Source organism: Gambusia affinis, linkage group LG07 (genome assembly GCF_019740435.1).
Source record: "Gambusia affinis linkage group LG07, SWU_Gaff_1.0, whole genome shotgun sequence".
Lineage (NCBI taxonomy): Eukaryota > Metazoa > Chordata > Actinopteri > Cyprinodontiformes > Poeciliidae > Gambusia > Gambusia affinis.
Genome location: NC_057874.1, coordinates 5050614 through 5066384, shown reverse-complemented (window position 1 = coordinate 5066384; position 15771 = coordinate 5050614). Strand labels below are relative to the sequence as shown.

The window sequence follows — 15771 nt, the reverse complement described above, 5'->3', positions numbered from 1 at the left end:
ACATTTGACATTTACATGTCTACTAACAGTACAGATGTCAGAACGGCGTGTCAAATGTCTATTACTCTGCGCTCTACTGTCTAGATGAGGCTCCCTGCCATGAGTGGTGAGGGCATAGAAATCCATTTTGCCGTTAAATGTGTGAGGATGCTATTTGTTACAAGGCCATCTGTCGGCGCACAGAGGGACAATTCACGGCACTATCTTGTGTTCTCTACCAATGATAATGAGTTATTCACCGGATCTACTGTGCCAGAGCACAAACAATGCTTCCTTTTCCTAACCAACGTGCGCTCTAAGACAGTGCAATACTACCTGCCGTGACCTAAAAATACATTTGTTGTACGGTGTATTTTTCAACGTCACTTATCTTCTCAGTCTGCCAAAAAATAAATGTTCTTCAAGAGCCTGAAAGCTCTACAAAATGCAGCTGACCAGCACTGAACAATATCACCACGTTAAAACCTCTCTGCAGTCACTGGAGGATCCGGCTTAAGATTTCCAGCATCTCCAACTCTGAGACCAGGGGAAAAGGTGGAGGGTCTTCTCCAGTGTTTTGGGGTAGGGGTATTGACCCAAGTAGAGGAGTTTAAGTATCTCTTAGTCTTGTTCACGAATGAGGGAAAAACTGAGTGGGAGAATGGTAGGTGGATTGGTGTGGCGGCGGGCGCTGCACTGATCTGTCGTCTTTATGTGATGAATAGAACGCTGACCCAAAAGGTGAAGCTGGTTGATCTCTGCGTAGCGACCGCAAGAACAAGCCTGCAGACGCAAGCGGTCAAAAGAGATAGAGTGAGAAATTTGGCCATCTGGGAGAGCCACACATCGAGAGGACGAGGCTTCTGGTTGGGACGCCTCTTGTTCCAGGCAAGTCCCACTGGGAGGAAACCCACAGGAAGAACAGGAACCCACTGGAGGGACTGTGTTTCTCAACTGGCTTTGGGTTCTGGAACAATCGAACTTTGCACATCCAAGCTACACAGACTGTGGATCATCTTAAGGCACTTTTTAAAAAACCAAAAAAACAAAAAAAGACATTTCTACCTGTTGGTTGTTGGTTCTAGACAACAGGTTATTTTAGTCTATGTTGTGGTAACTGTCATACTTATTTCACCATGTTGTGCTTTTTTGTTTTGTTTTTATTCTTTTTCTAACTCTTAATTGTTTAAGCTGCTCATAATTTTTATATTGTGTGGGATTTTGGTCAACTACTGCTTGAAATGTGTTGTAGAAACAAACTTTGACTTGACTATAATCTTTATGTGACAGATTTAGGCTGTGCTTCAGTGAATCTGATAGTAAGTATATTGTGTTTTTCAATATGTCAATATTCCTCAACTTTTATCTGAAATTATTATATAAAGCATCTGATGTAATCGGTGGTCCTTTACTACATCTGATAGTATTAGAAGTTGATCTACAGCGGAACGGCAGCAATTTATAGGACCATAGTGACAGCAGGTGGTAATACTTCTGGATTTATTCAAATGATTTTAACATCCACCAGTAAAACAAGTCCAGTGGAGAAAATGAGGACTTTCATAAATCTGAACTCATGGTAATGGGATTTACTCATGTTGAGGCCTCTGGAGCCAGCTTGGTTAAACTTTTAAAATATATCATTAAAGATTTAACGGCACCGCTCAGATCCGCCCTGCTTACAACAAAACAGAAGGCAGCCAAGCATGGAAACAGAAATCCGCGGAAGCAGAAGGTTTTCTCTATTGTTTTTGTTCCCCCTCGCCTTCCCTCTCCGTAAGAGGAAACCTTATGGTTCCGATAAAGACTATATGGTTTTCTGTAAATATATCGCGCTCGCTCATGGTCCATTTACACTGTTAATGTGGACTGAATAACGAAGGAGACAACGGGGGTTCTTTACAGGGAGAGAGTGATGCATAAACTGAAGGTGAAGTAGACTGGAGTGGACGCATGACACGTAGTTGGAGTCGGTGGCACAAACCCTCCACCTGGAGATAATACATGCTGCCGACTAGGAGAAGAAGCTGCTGCTTCTAATGATGATTCTGGAGGTGTGGTGATGGCTGATGTGATGAGGCATGGGGTCTTAGTTCCACAATGTACTAAAAAGAGACACTTAAAGTCATGTACACACATGAAAATTGGAGAGGCCAAAGGAGGATTTTTTATAGGGTTTTCCCAAAACAGTTTTCATGCAACATCAGCCAAACTACAGCTTCAAGAAGCCAATTATCGAAACACTGACAAAAGGAACAGACATGAACTGTCTAAAGGCTGAAACCCCTTAGTTTTCTAGATAAAAATGACACTCAGGATTAAGCAATTATTGTTTGTGGAACTTCCACTAGAGGGAGCCAAACACACACACAAAAAAAACACCAAAATTGCTCTCTATATATTAATTATTATGTATGTAACTTCAGCAGCAGGAGATTTAAACGCCTTTGATAAAGTATTAGTTATATTTAAAACATATATATGCAGGTCTATTAGTTGTAGAAAAGTGTATTCAAAGTGGATTTCAATGTCATAGACAGTTCTGGATTTATAAAAGACATATAGGGCAATATTTGTTTTGAAAGAAAATGTGAGTCTGCAGTGGTTACATAAGCATTTCATTTGTTTTTCTGTTATAATATCACTGATCTAATCTTCCTTCTGACTAATAATTAAGGAACTGAGAAAAGTTACAAAGTTTCTCTCTCTGTAAGCTGCAGGACAGGTTTATCCCACACGGTGGTGCTATAGCTGCAATATATTGCAAATGGAGGTTTGTTCATTAACAACTACAGAAGACCTACATACAGTAGTTGGATGCATCTTTACACAATTATGCCCCTCATCCAACACAGACACATTGTGTTTATCACATCCTGATAAACACAATCACATACGACACAAAAAAGGATCAAATTAAAGATATATGTGTTGTATAAGAAAGCAAAATATCTGCTTACATTTTTAAATAATGAATGAATGCTTTACAGCAAGTTTGAGTTGAGTTTTTTGTAGTGTTGCCTATATATGCAATGGGCAATTCTATAGTAATTATAATAAGCAGTGAAATGCTTCAAACAAACAGGTAAACTGAAACTAGAGCCAGAGTAACTGAGTAAGATAAAGTTTTTGTCATATCCTCAAAAGCTTCTACTTTATTGCATTCTTGTTATTCCTCTCCTCTCTGCTCGGCTTCCTGTTGAGTCAGAGCAACTTCCATCTGTCTTGCTATAAAGCTGAAACCTTTCGGAGGTTTCGCTTTTCCACCGGTGTGATCACATTAAGTTTTAGTGGACGATTTAATCACTGCTCTGCTACTCACACACACACAACTTTGTACTTCTATTGGCTTCATTTCCGTTTAGTCACTGCATTTATGCCTAACCTAAACACTTAAACTTACCCCAGTCATTACCAGAGTATTCTTAACCAAAACTTAATTTACACCATACCGCTAACCCTAAAAAAAGGGGGTGTCCGACACATCTGGACTAGGCTTTAGCCCCCATAAGGCCCAGCAGTTTCCAACGGCTAGTTAGGATGTTAATTCCTAATCCTGACAACATGGTGAGTTAGGAGTCACCTCACTGCTGCTACCTCACTGCTGCTACCCAAAAAAAAAAAACCTTAACCCCATAGAGGGTCCATCGTATTAGAACCAGGTTTTAGTTCCCATAAAGACCATCGATCTTCAAGAGATTAGTGAATATGCCACAAAAGGTTCCTAAGTAGGCTAGCTAAACAAGTATACACACACGCACACTGCACTGTGTATGTGTATATATTCACAAACACAGACTAAATTCAGTTTTAGTTTATTCAGACCTTCAGTATAAACTAAGTTTATATTTCTTAAGATGATTTAAGTTTATTAGGATAAATAAAAGACCAGTTAAAAACTCTCATGTATAAGGATTTTTTATTAGACACTATATGAAGGTCCTCTCATGTGTGATTGCTCATTAGACTCTTGAGAAAGTTTTGGATGTGGTTATACAGGATCCAGTAGGCCATTTGCAGTGGAACCACACAGTGGGTTTGACCACATTGAAGTATTCCTTTTCTCTTTTTACTGTTGTGGACAAGTTATGTCTATGTCATGTTTAAAACAGTTTATCAAGACGACCCAGTCTGTTTTATTTTGGGGTTCGGGGGCTGGGGGGGTTGGAGAGTGTGAAGTTTATGGCTTCATTACTTTGGAGGTTTGTATTTCTGCCCATATTAGGACTTTCTATTGACTTCCATTTATTTTAGTAACTTCATTTCTACCCAACCCCAACACTTACCCTTACCTTAACTCTTTCCAATATGCTCCCAACCCTAGCCTCAACTCTAAACAAGGGGCTGAATCGCATAAGGACCCATAAAGCCCATCTGTCTGCAGAAGGTTAGTAAATATGCCGGAGAAAGTTATCTGGCAAACCTTACAGTAACAGTTCATGATGAAAAAATGCAGTGGGGGGAACATACATCTCCCTGCAGGTTCTACAGGAGATAAATGGACCGCAGCTCCAAAAGCATTGCATCAGAGAGGACTGCGGCCTTCACAGTTTAAAAAGACTTGAGAAAGAGACATGCAAGGCATTGCAGAGAATGCCGAAAGCTTTTGTCTCTACAGTTCATATTGAAGCCTTTTTTTGTTATGCATAATCAGTCATAAAACAAGGTGGAGTTTGCAGTAGATATCACAGATGTTCCCAACCAGGTTAAAAAATAAATAAATAAATAAAATTTTATGTAGAAAAACTAAACCAGGGATGTCTAACATAAGTTTTCAAGTGCTGGTGTTCTTTATGCATTGAATACGTCCCTCTTCCAAAATAAAATAAAGAATCAAATCAAATAGTCAAACTCCCTTGTGCAGTTCAAATGTCAGCGGTGAAGGTTCTCAATGTCTGCCCCAGTTTCCTCCCACAGCCCAAACTCTTGTGTCAAAGAGTCTTAATTGGCCCTGTGAGTGAGTGTGTGGCTGCACGGTTAGCTGGCCCTTTAACCGACAGGAGACCTCGCGCCTCCTGCCACACTGACAGCTTGGTTAGGCTCCAGCTCCTTCTTGAAGAGGACAAGGCAGGTTGGGAAAAGTTATGAATGAATAAATAATGTAGATGATGTCACTCAGGTCCTTACCACAGCAAGAAAAAATGTGCTGTATAAGAAACATGAAATTTAAAAGGGTTAAATACAATATGTTCGGATATAAGAATCTAAATGCTCTACTGGCTACCGTGTTACCAAAAGACCAAATATAAATAAATCTGAAAACTAAAAACAAAAATGTTGAAAGTAAGAAATGAAATTGTAAAAAACTATTGCTCTGCTTTTCTTAATTTCTCCCACATTTGCTCTCCCCTTGTTCAAAACGTGAGAGACAAATGATGTAAACTGATAAATGTTGCTGCTTGTGCTTCCCAGGAAACCCTAATACAAGACTTTTCCTGGTAGATTACCTGATTTTTTATTAAGCAGCTGTATTACAAGTGGTGTTCGGAAAACACGTTTAAGATACATATTTCGGTTATTAGCATAAATATTTCATTAACAGTTAAAAAGTATTTCTGTGTAAATATCTCAAGTTACAACGTGGACACCTTAAAAGTTAGTTTGTGCTCAGCTTATGCGCTCAATAGCCTGGAAATTACTGTAATAGTTGACCTGTCAACAGAGTTAGCATGGTACTCCAGCCTGCCAGACTGCTTTTCTGATTAGCGCTCTCCTTGTGTGGATTGTCTGTTTAATTGAAAGACTATATTTGGCCATTGTGCCATACTATTTCCGTTTTTCAGTGATGGCTTGGACAGAAATTCATTTGTTATCTAACCAAACAGTGAGGGTGAGTAGATCAGATGCAGGTATTTAATTTGGTGAGACAGTTTTAATTTATAAATACCATTAGGCAACATGGAAAAACAATGTTTTTTTAATTAACTGGGTGATTTCCAGAGGCGATTGATTGCTCTAGACTTTTAGGAGGCATTGGACTAAATGAAAAGTTAATGTGTGATACTTATTCTATAATCATACTTGTTCCGTTTTTAAATATTGACTACGACCCATCACTTTCCTTCTTCCTCACAATCATGCACTCCTTCGTGTTGGTCCATTCCATAAAATCCCAATGAAATAGACAGATGTTTGTGGTTTTTAGCGTAACAGAATTGTCTCTAAGATGATTCATTCTGACCTGGAAAATGTGAAAGATGTATGAAAAACATCAGACTGGAGGACGAGGTTTGCTGGTGTGGGAGATGCAACACAACAGCTGACCTGCTTTAAAAGTCTGAAAGGATGAGATGGGACGGAAGGGGTCAGTGCCCACTTATTGTTCGAGCCCCAGCCTTGGCTCATCAAGCTGTTCATGAATGCATCGAGTTTTGTCAGGAAAAAAAGAAAAGGCAGGAAAGTTGGCCAAGACAGTGTCTGTGTGAGCACAAAGGAAGAAGACAGTACCAGCCCATCAAGGTCAAGGCTAAACTTTGATGGGCTGGGGGTGGGCTGTGTTAGTCTGCCGTTGGAGAGGTGGGGGCAAGTAAAGACCCAGAGGATGAGATGCACATTGGCAACAAGCCAGTGAGAGTGTGTCAGTCAGCAGCTACTCTCAGGAGGGAAGACCTCTCTGTGTTAACATCTGTTCCACATGCACCACATAATCCCCTTGTACTGAAAATGTATTTATTACCCCCCCTTTAACAAGCAAGTCCCCTCATTAAAACCTCTTACCTTTTCAGTGTCATTTAGAATAGAAATCGATTTTACTTGCAGTCAAAATCTATTAAAGAGTTGCAAAGGCGACCTTCTATAAAAATCTGAATCGACCGATGCAATGCTGTCTTTGGATCATCTTCATAGCTTATATGAAGTGTCATCAGGACAATAGCTCCAGGGCTAGTCTCAGCAGGAGTTGAGGCCCAGCACAGATTTGCTGTGCATGTTTTAGGGAGCCGGGATGGGGGGAGTTGTGGTGGGCTACGTGGTGCACACATGGCACTGGGGTGAGTCTAATCACAGGCTCGCAGAAACCTTCACAAAGAGCTAAGGGGGAAGGGGCGGTCCCCAGGGTGACTCATTTAGGTGCAAGCGTCAGAGCGGGACTTTGCTCAGACGTTAGGACTCATCTTCTGTTCCTTCTTCGTGACCTCCCTTCCTCTGGTGGGCATCATCATGTTGTTGTTGTTGTTGTTGTTGTCGCCATCAATCTTCGTTTAACTTCTGGACAGTTTCAGCCTTCCCATTTCCTTCCTCCACCGGTTTACATGGATTACAGAGTTTTTCCATTGTTCCGTCTACTACGAGGCCACAGCCGCACGACACTCCTTCCCTTTATACCACAGTCGCTGGAAAGTCAGCCGTCTATTTAAAGCGCTATGTAATGTTTTTTAATATGAGCTTGTAAAGCTTTTAACTGTGTCTGATTTCAGTATTTCTCTTCACTGTTTTTTCTCATACATCTGACAACGAGACAAAAATATCAACAATGGGTTGTACATTTGTAGTCTGCATTTGTATTTAGCAATAGTTCCTGGGGGTCTGGATTAAGAGTCTTCGTCAGAAGCAGAGGAGTTTAGGTGTCTTGGTGCCTTGACAACGAGTGAGAAAGATAGTCAACCTGGACTCCCTCTGTAATAATCACAGCTCTAGTACGCTGTGGTGATTAGGAGCTTAGCTGAAAGATGAATCTCTTGCTTTATAGCTATAGATCTGTGGTCATAAAGGTATGATCATGGTCAGCAACAATCCACGGATTGATGGCGGTGTTTAATTTGTATTTAGGGTTCAATATTAGCCAAGAAATGATTCCTCTCGCAGTGACACCTAGCAAAAACAACCAGCGCTGTGTTCTACGTTTTCCTTCGTCCAGAGGATCCGGTCCCTCGGCTGTTGAGAAATGATTGCTTGCTGGTCTGATTCTTTTCCAGTTACTAACATCAACTTGATCATGAAGGAAGTTTATGTTATTAAGCTTGAAATTTGTGGTCTGTAAAAGAAAAAAAAAGCCATCCCAATAAAATGTCTCAAACAATCTTCTTGCAATCGAGTTGCTCAGTATTTGGTAGCGTGGCCAACACGGACTGAGTGGCTTCGTTCACTTCCTCCGCTGCTGTTGCCAAACTACAACCTTAGATGGCAATTCAAAACTCAACCTTCTCAACTCCTCCTTCTGTTCCAACACGGAGAGCTGAAGGAAGATGAGATTCGAGTAGAATTATGTAGGAAGGCAATAACCAGACTAAGTTACATTATGGCCACTACCAGGATGAATCCATGCTTTGACGATGTTTACTGCAAAATGTGAGGCTGTATCTGAATGCTGCAGAGGACACCAAGACTCATCAAGAGTGGTACCCAATCAGTTCCACTGCTGCTGTAGCTCAACTGTTATGAGATTACACATGTTGTAAATGCAGAGATGGTATTCTTCAAACCTGGGTTGTAGAGAGTGGTTATTGAAGATAACGTCGCCTTTCTGTGATCTAAAGACAGTCTTCCTCTTTGGTTCTGCTCTCATCGCTGGTATCAACAAGGCATTTTTGCCTGGTCACACGAGAAGATTTATCATTTTGTCCATTTTTGGAAAACGCTGTACATCATTTTGTCAATGCTGCAACACAGTGGTGGCAGCAACAGGAGTATAAACACAAAAGCAATCCTGGAAGCGAACATTATGTGACTGCTTTGAGTCGTCCTTCCAAAGTATGCCTTATTTGTTAGATAGATAGATAGATAGATAGATAGATAGATAGATAGATAGATAGATAGATAGATAGATAGATAGATAGATAGATAGATAGATAGATAGATAGATAGATAGATAGATAGATAGATAGATAGATAGATAGATAGATAGATAGATAGATAGATAGATAGATAGATAGATAGATAGATAGATAGATAGATAGATAGATAGATAGATAGATAGATAGATAGATAGATAGATAGATAGATAGATAGATAGATAGATAGATAGATAGATAGATAGATAGATAGATAGATAGATAGATGCTTTTTGAATCCCTGTGTAATTTTCACTCAGGGAAATTGTCATTTGCGTCTCCCACGAAGCACTCTTAGATATACATAAAACACTAAAAATATATCTAAAAAAACATTACTATTAACACAATGAAATCTACAGCCCTTCTGTTACCGTTGCATTCCTGTTAGTGAATGTCACAAGATGCTCAATTCCTCATTTAATTCTTTTAACTGATATTTCGTGTAGGAGTTATAAAATAACTATTTCATTCTCCCAATGTTGTGATTTATTCTCGCATCATTACGACTTTATTGTCATAACATTAAAACTTTATTCTGGTAATATTATGACTTTTTTCTCTCGTACCGTTATGACATTATTGACATATTTTATTTTAGTCAGAGCCGATAGTCAAAGCTTTCTGTTATCAGAGCTGGTTGATTTATGCCACCGTGCTTTGTTCTTGATTTTTATTTATTTATTTTTTATTTTTTTCCCCCCTCCAATCAACCAGTGGAGGGTTTGGGCAGCAGAGAGCGCTTTCCTATTGGCCAACGGCGCCGCGTTGATGCGGCGGCAGAGGGACATTCAACTGTCCCATCCGAGGAAGGCAGCGCGGAGGCGGGGCAGGCGGAGAGGAGAGGAGAGGAGCGGAGAGTGGATGGCTCTCCGCGGAGCTTATTATGCCGAACAGGCAACAGATTCCTCTCTCGGACTTTGTGGACCAGTTTAATGCCGATTAAGTGACTCCTGTTCAAACCAAACACTTTCTGGAAGCTTTCTGGGGGATTTTTGTGTGTAAGAGAAAGAGAGAGCAGGTTTCTGAGTGACTGACCGGCGCCGGCTGAGGCGCTCCACGGCCAGACAATAAAAGTGTGAGCGATCAGATCACAACAAAAGACACAAGGTAAGAAACAACTCCGATTGTTCACTAGCCAGTTCCACAACAACGCGCAGGGATGTGATCACCTGTTAACGCGGAGGGAAAACGTTTTTGTTCCATTGTTGTTGTTATTATTTTTGTCATGCTTGACGCGTTTCTGCACACTTTGCTCAGAATGGATGAGCTACTTCTGAGTAATGCATATTCATTCATGTTCACTTTCCTACTGAATGCAATGTGTATTTAGTTTCCTGACTCAGTTTTAATATGAACCCAGAGACACAGAGACTGTGTAAATGGGTTACAGGTCAGCTGACTCCTGCTGGCTGAATGTCAGCTGGATCAAGTGTTGACATGTCAACACCGGAGCCGTGCAGATTGTTTGGTTTGGTCGTATTTATTTTGGAAAATTTAAGCAAGACCATCTCCAACTCCAAAACAAAAGTTGCATCAGGCCATCTGTCCTGACCCCTTCTTGAGGAAAAGCTCACTACGGTCAGCTGTGTCTGCTCTACTCTTCTCTGAGTGAATATCCTGTTTCCTGGCCAAATCACACAATGGGATAGGCAGGCATGTGACATCCTGTATGGGTCTTTTGTCACCCCTGGCTCATGAAAACACCAACACACACTCTAGCTTGCGAAAGTATTCATTTCCCTTAAAAATGTTTAAGGATTTTGTTCACAAATTTCAGCATTCTGCCCCCTTTTTACTGCAATACCTCTAAACAAGATGCAGTGTTTGTGTCAGATGGGACTAGAGCTGCACAAGTTCAAGAAACAAACTTGCGACATTGATGACTTTCTCTTTTATTTCCAATTATCCTAACCCTCATCATGAGCATTAGCATCTTGTTTACCAAATATCTACATCAGGTCTGGGTACAAAGGGCATCTAGAGCTCATCCAGTTGGCCAGATTTAGTCTTGGCGTCCAGAATGTGAATGTATGGCAGTTGAAACACAATATCCAACCAAATGTTGCATCCAAAAATTGTGATTCCACATTACACACATTGATATTACAGTGTTGATTGCAATTTGGATAATATTGTGTGGCTCCAACATCTTGGTTTGCGTCCAAAAGGTGTGGCAGAAACCCAGTGCTGCACACCATCTCCATGGTGATATGCATATCTTGGAACCAAATGCAAGTAACTTAAGGTATAAAACTTGTTGAAGGCCTTAATAGACTTGAGATTGAAATGGTTAATTCAAGACCAGGACAACAACCCTAAACAGATGCTATAGAGGTGCTACAGTATCTAATTCAAGGAATATTAATGGGCTTGAACGACCTAAATCTAAAGGAGAATCTGAAGAATTGACGTTTATCGATGCTTTCTATCCATCCTGACTGAGCCTGGGCTACTTTGTTCTGCAGAAGTGGAAAGGTGGCAGAGAAATTAGTATTTTAGCTGTAAAAACAACCGAGGGGATTCATTTGTGTACAACCGAAATCCACGCTTTGCACTACTTTGTGTTCATCCATCAAAACAAATTAGAATAAAAGATCCAGAAGCCCTTCTGAATAAGACTTTTGCAAGTCTATCAAAGCAGGTGATTTAGTCCGAAGCGGTGAGAAAGGTTGTCTTCCTTCCACTGAGCTGTGATATCTACAGGTCTGGTATGAGGAAAAGGCCGATGGCAGGAAGATGTGAGCGAACGATACAGAACAAAAGGCCCGGACCGGCCTCCTTTGTGTAGGTGACTGTATTGAATTCGTTCTTTGTAGGAGCAACATGTGCTGCTTTTCTTTCTCTCTCTCTCTCTCCGTTACTCTGTCTGTCACAGGGACAAACTGCACAGGCAGCGCTGCTTTTTCTGTTGACTCTCTGTGTCTGTGATGTTTTCCTGCTTTTTCAATGAGGTCAGCACTTCTGATTCAATAAAGCCATCAACCGTCGCAGGCTACTCCAAACGCCGCTGCTCAGTGGAGTAAACACCTTTACCTTGTGAGCCAAGGTAAAGGCGTGTTTTTCAGAAACGCAGACATGCCACCTGAGCTGTGCGACCCGAGCCGACGACTTGTTCCCAGCCTTTCCTCAAAGCCCCCACGTTAGGGGCGAGAAGTTGTTCATCAGCATTTTTACCTGCTTTCTCGCACGTTGTCATTATCAGCATCTTTTGTTCAGATTTGGATGAGAACCGTCACCAAGTCAGGCTATGTGATACGGTATTTATGCTGGTACAATTCAGCACTTGGTGTAGTTCTGGTCAGACTGGTTATGTGTGTAACAGGTCCTCCGCCCAGACAGATCATGCCCTTGATTGTGGCCTGTGTCAGGTGACAGTGTGAGATAAAGTCCCTGTTAGTTCAACGAGGAACTGGCTTTTTAAGTAGAGGAATGAAACCTAATGCTCAGCATTTTGCTGCTGGAAGCTTAATGTCAGAGTAAGAGCAAATAATTCTTGAGGTTTCTTTTTTACATCAATGTAAGACCAATGATCTGCAAGGTTTCCCTCAGAAAACTTGCTAAGCCTGGTGGCTTAGAAAAATGACTCATTTAAAAAAAGACTCAAACAAATAAGCAATGCTTTGCTGGGGGAACCCAGTGCATTGTAATGTGATTCAAAACTCTTCCTAGATCCAATGGCTTCCCACCTGCTGTTGTTAAGATCATTGATTCTAGCTGGATGCATCGGTAGATATTGCGAAATAACTTAACTTCTGTATTTTCTGTGTTTTTCACATAGTTTGGTTGGGCTTGCGATATATAGTCATATGAATTATTATATATTTTTTTACCTCTTCAAATCGCAGTTTGACTGATGCGATTTTTACTCTGAAAATGTAGTACTTCACAGCAGCATAAGCAAACAAAATAAAGACTTTATGAGTATTCATATATCCATAATAACAACAATGAATTTTCAGAGTGTTTTTGATAAATAAACCATTTTTACAGCCATAACCACAGTCCAATTTAGAGTAATATGATGAGGTGGTAGTGCACTGACTAATGCTAATAAATTGTTTGAAGAATTATGAGATATAATGACACTTTGTATTAACAGCACATCATTCAAAGCCTATAGATAAATTAACAATCTATATACAATCTAAGTAATAATAGTATGTGTCAGTATAAAGAGCAGTGAGAGGCTCACTTGTTACACCAAATGTATAATTACATGACTTATGATACCAATACCAAAGCAACCTTACTAAATAAGGTTACCTTGGTATGTAGTTTTGACCTCATATTTGAATACTGAAAAGAAAAGTGAAAGTATGAAACTGTATAGCTGCAGTATGTCTGGTCTCTGAATTGCAGCTATTGGTCCATGGTGTACATACTCAGTCTCTTGCCCATTGACTAATATAGACAGCAGCCCCTCCTCGGCCCAGTAAGTAGACCATACGGAAAGACTCCTTGGCTAATATACCATCAAGTATACTATGATACAAACACCTAAACTAAAGAACTAAAAGGAAACAATCAAATGAGTGTTGGACTGAAACCAGCTTCCATCGTTCAACCATGTAAGATGACACAAAGGTCCGGTTCACTTGGGAACCAAAACAACAATAGAGATGCTAAAGCAGTGAGACATTTGGATGAAATGTCTCACTGCTACCAGCTATGTTTTAAAGCAGTTGATCCAACTTGCTGAGCTACGGTAAGCTAGTTTCTGACTGTAGGACTGTTTGTGTAGTGAACGTTATGGTAAAACCATTTGCTTTGGTCGCTATTGCTACTTATTGAGCTGTATCTTTAGAAGTTAACTTATTTTTGTCTGTTTTGCTAATCACACTTTTGGACAAGTTTCGCTAGGACGTGGTCGGACATGACTACTCGTTGCTCTTTTGTAGTCAGACTAATCTCGACGTGTGGCTTCAACAACACAGTCTCACTCACTCAAAGTAAAACAGGAATATTCTTGCGATCGGTTGGTTCTTTTCTATCAGTGGCCAAAAGATGAGGACTGTGTTTTTGTTCAAACGTATTGATAACCAGCTCAGCCACGGGCACCGCTAATGTTTTTGGACATATTGAACATTTTTGTCACAACCCAGAGACGCCACATGCTACGCTAATCAGGCGCTCTGTCTGCGCCAGTAAAAATTCAGTCACTTTGCCATCAGACTTCAGCAGCGTGACCTATTTTTGGAATAGTTCAGCTAATCATTATTCATTCACTTGGGACTATTGTTTACACAAGTTGAATAAGTTGATCCTTAAATATAAAAAAACTATTTATATATATATACATTATAAAAAAACAGAAAGTTAGCCTCTCTTGACTCAGTATCACGAGGATGCCTCAAATGTATTACACACATTTCAATCTATTCTATTCTATTACTGCTTTGGGTCTTACTGTGCAGAAAAACTGCCTTAAGTCAATAAAATAATTTAACATTTTAGTAAAACTGCTGTTTCTTATTGCCTCTGGATGCTCTATTTCTGTAACCTCTCCAACAAGACAAATAAATATTTTAGGTTAGAAGTAAAAACCAGGTGAAACAACAACAGCTTGTTTTCAGAACTGGACCTAGTCGGATGTTGTGGATTAGCCCTGTTAGGCTTCCTGGCTGAACCCTAATTCAGGGTCATGCAGTGGGGAGTGGGTCACCGGTAATCTATATGTTTAGGAGTGAAAATCAATTCAGAATGTGCTGGCAGCTGTGCTAAGAGGTTGTGAGAGTCCACAATAAAACTAATCCACATAAAAGTGTCCTAGCTGTTTCTCTGGTACTTTTCTGTAGCGTTATCGACACAAACGTGAAGTTCTGCCACCAGGAATCGGTTCCTCGTTGTCTGTCAGCTGTCGCTGTTTTTTTCTCTTCCTCGTTTCGTGTCTGGCCTGCGGCCTCGGACACGACGTCTTGACGAAAACAAAGAACCTGTATCTAATTTTCCCTCAACGCGAACCATGAGAAATTCTTTTTTTTTTTCCATTTCATTTTGTGTTTTCAAATTTATGATTCTGTAACAGCAGAGCAAAAAAATAAAAACAAAACAAAGAAAAACCATCTAACGACTTTCATCCGACAAATGAAAGGAGTCGTACTTTTTCTTTGATTTCTGAGGGATTCTGTAGTTTAATGTGCGGCTCTGAGGCCATGCTCTGACTCGCTTTGTGTTTTTATGTCCCTTCAGAATAAAGGAGGCTCTCAGCTGACTGGGAATTCCTCTGGGAGTTTTTTTTTTTTTTTCAATATGAAAGAGACGACATTAAGTGAAATCTGTTTAAGGACATCTGCTTGACAGTTTCCAGACAAATATTCCTCAAAACGCAGCGATCGACCGGCTTCTCCTCATGATGTGCTTTTTTATAAATGGACACAAGTTTGGGCTCATAGGTTATCCATGTGCTTTTGTGACTATTGACCTTTGAACTTGAGCTAGTCAGGAGACTGTTACGAAGATATAAATCACAACTTGAACTTGAGTTTCCAGTTCAGGAAGTGGTGCACGTTAGGAGGAGCTACCACTTTGGTGGTTTATTAGCTATGTGTTTTATAGAATCAGGTTTAGGTAAATTAATGAGAAATAACATTTTATTACAGTTGCTTAAAAACAGGCTCAAGCTAATGGAGTGTTTGACAATCTCCTTCAGGATTTTCCGCCGTAAGAAAATCTAGTTTTCTGATTCCTGTGATGTTCTTTTACTGAAACGCTGTTAGTTTAACACCAGATGTAACAGGACACAAAGCTTTCAGAAAGTTTCTCTGTGTTCTCATCAGACCATGGAATGTGTTTCCCTAAAACCCAAAACCCAAAACCCAAAACCCGTCTCCCATGGAGGGTTTGGGGTTCATTTGTGACTCCTGGGAAGATTCACCACTGCTCGATGTTTTTTTATTTTAATTTTTCAGTTAGCTGATAATGGCTCTCACTGCGGTGTGCTATTGTTCCAACGCATTTAAATGTCTTTCCAGACTGAGAGATGTCAATTACAGCACTGTGTTTCTCATTCATTCTCCAGTTT

At 40.3% G+C, this 15771-nt stretch overlaps 1 protein-coding gene across 1 annotated transcript in view; it reads left to right on the top strand.

Moving 5' to 3' along the window:
* Window positions 1–9632: 9632 nt before the first annotated feature.
* frmd4ba (FERM domain containing 4Ba) overlaps window positions 9633–15771 on the top strand; it is a 55548-nt gene continuing 49409 nt past the window's right edge. The window contains exon 1 of the mRNA XM_044121562.1: window positions 9633–9857. The gene's annotated coding sequence lies outside the window, so the exon portion shown is untranslated. The remainder of the gene's footprint in view (window positions 9858–15771) is intronic.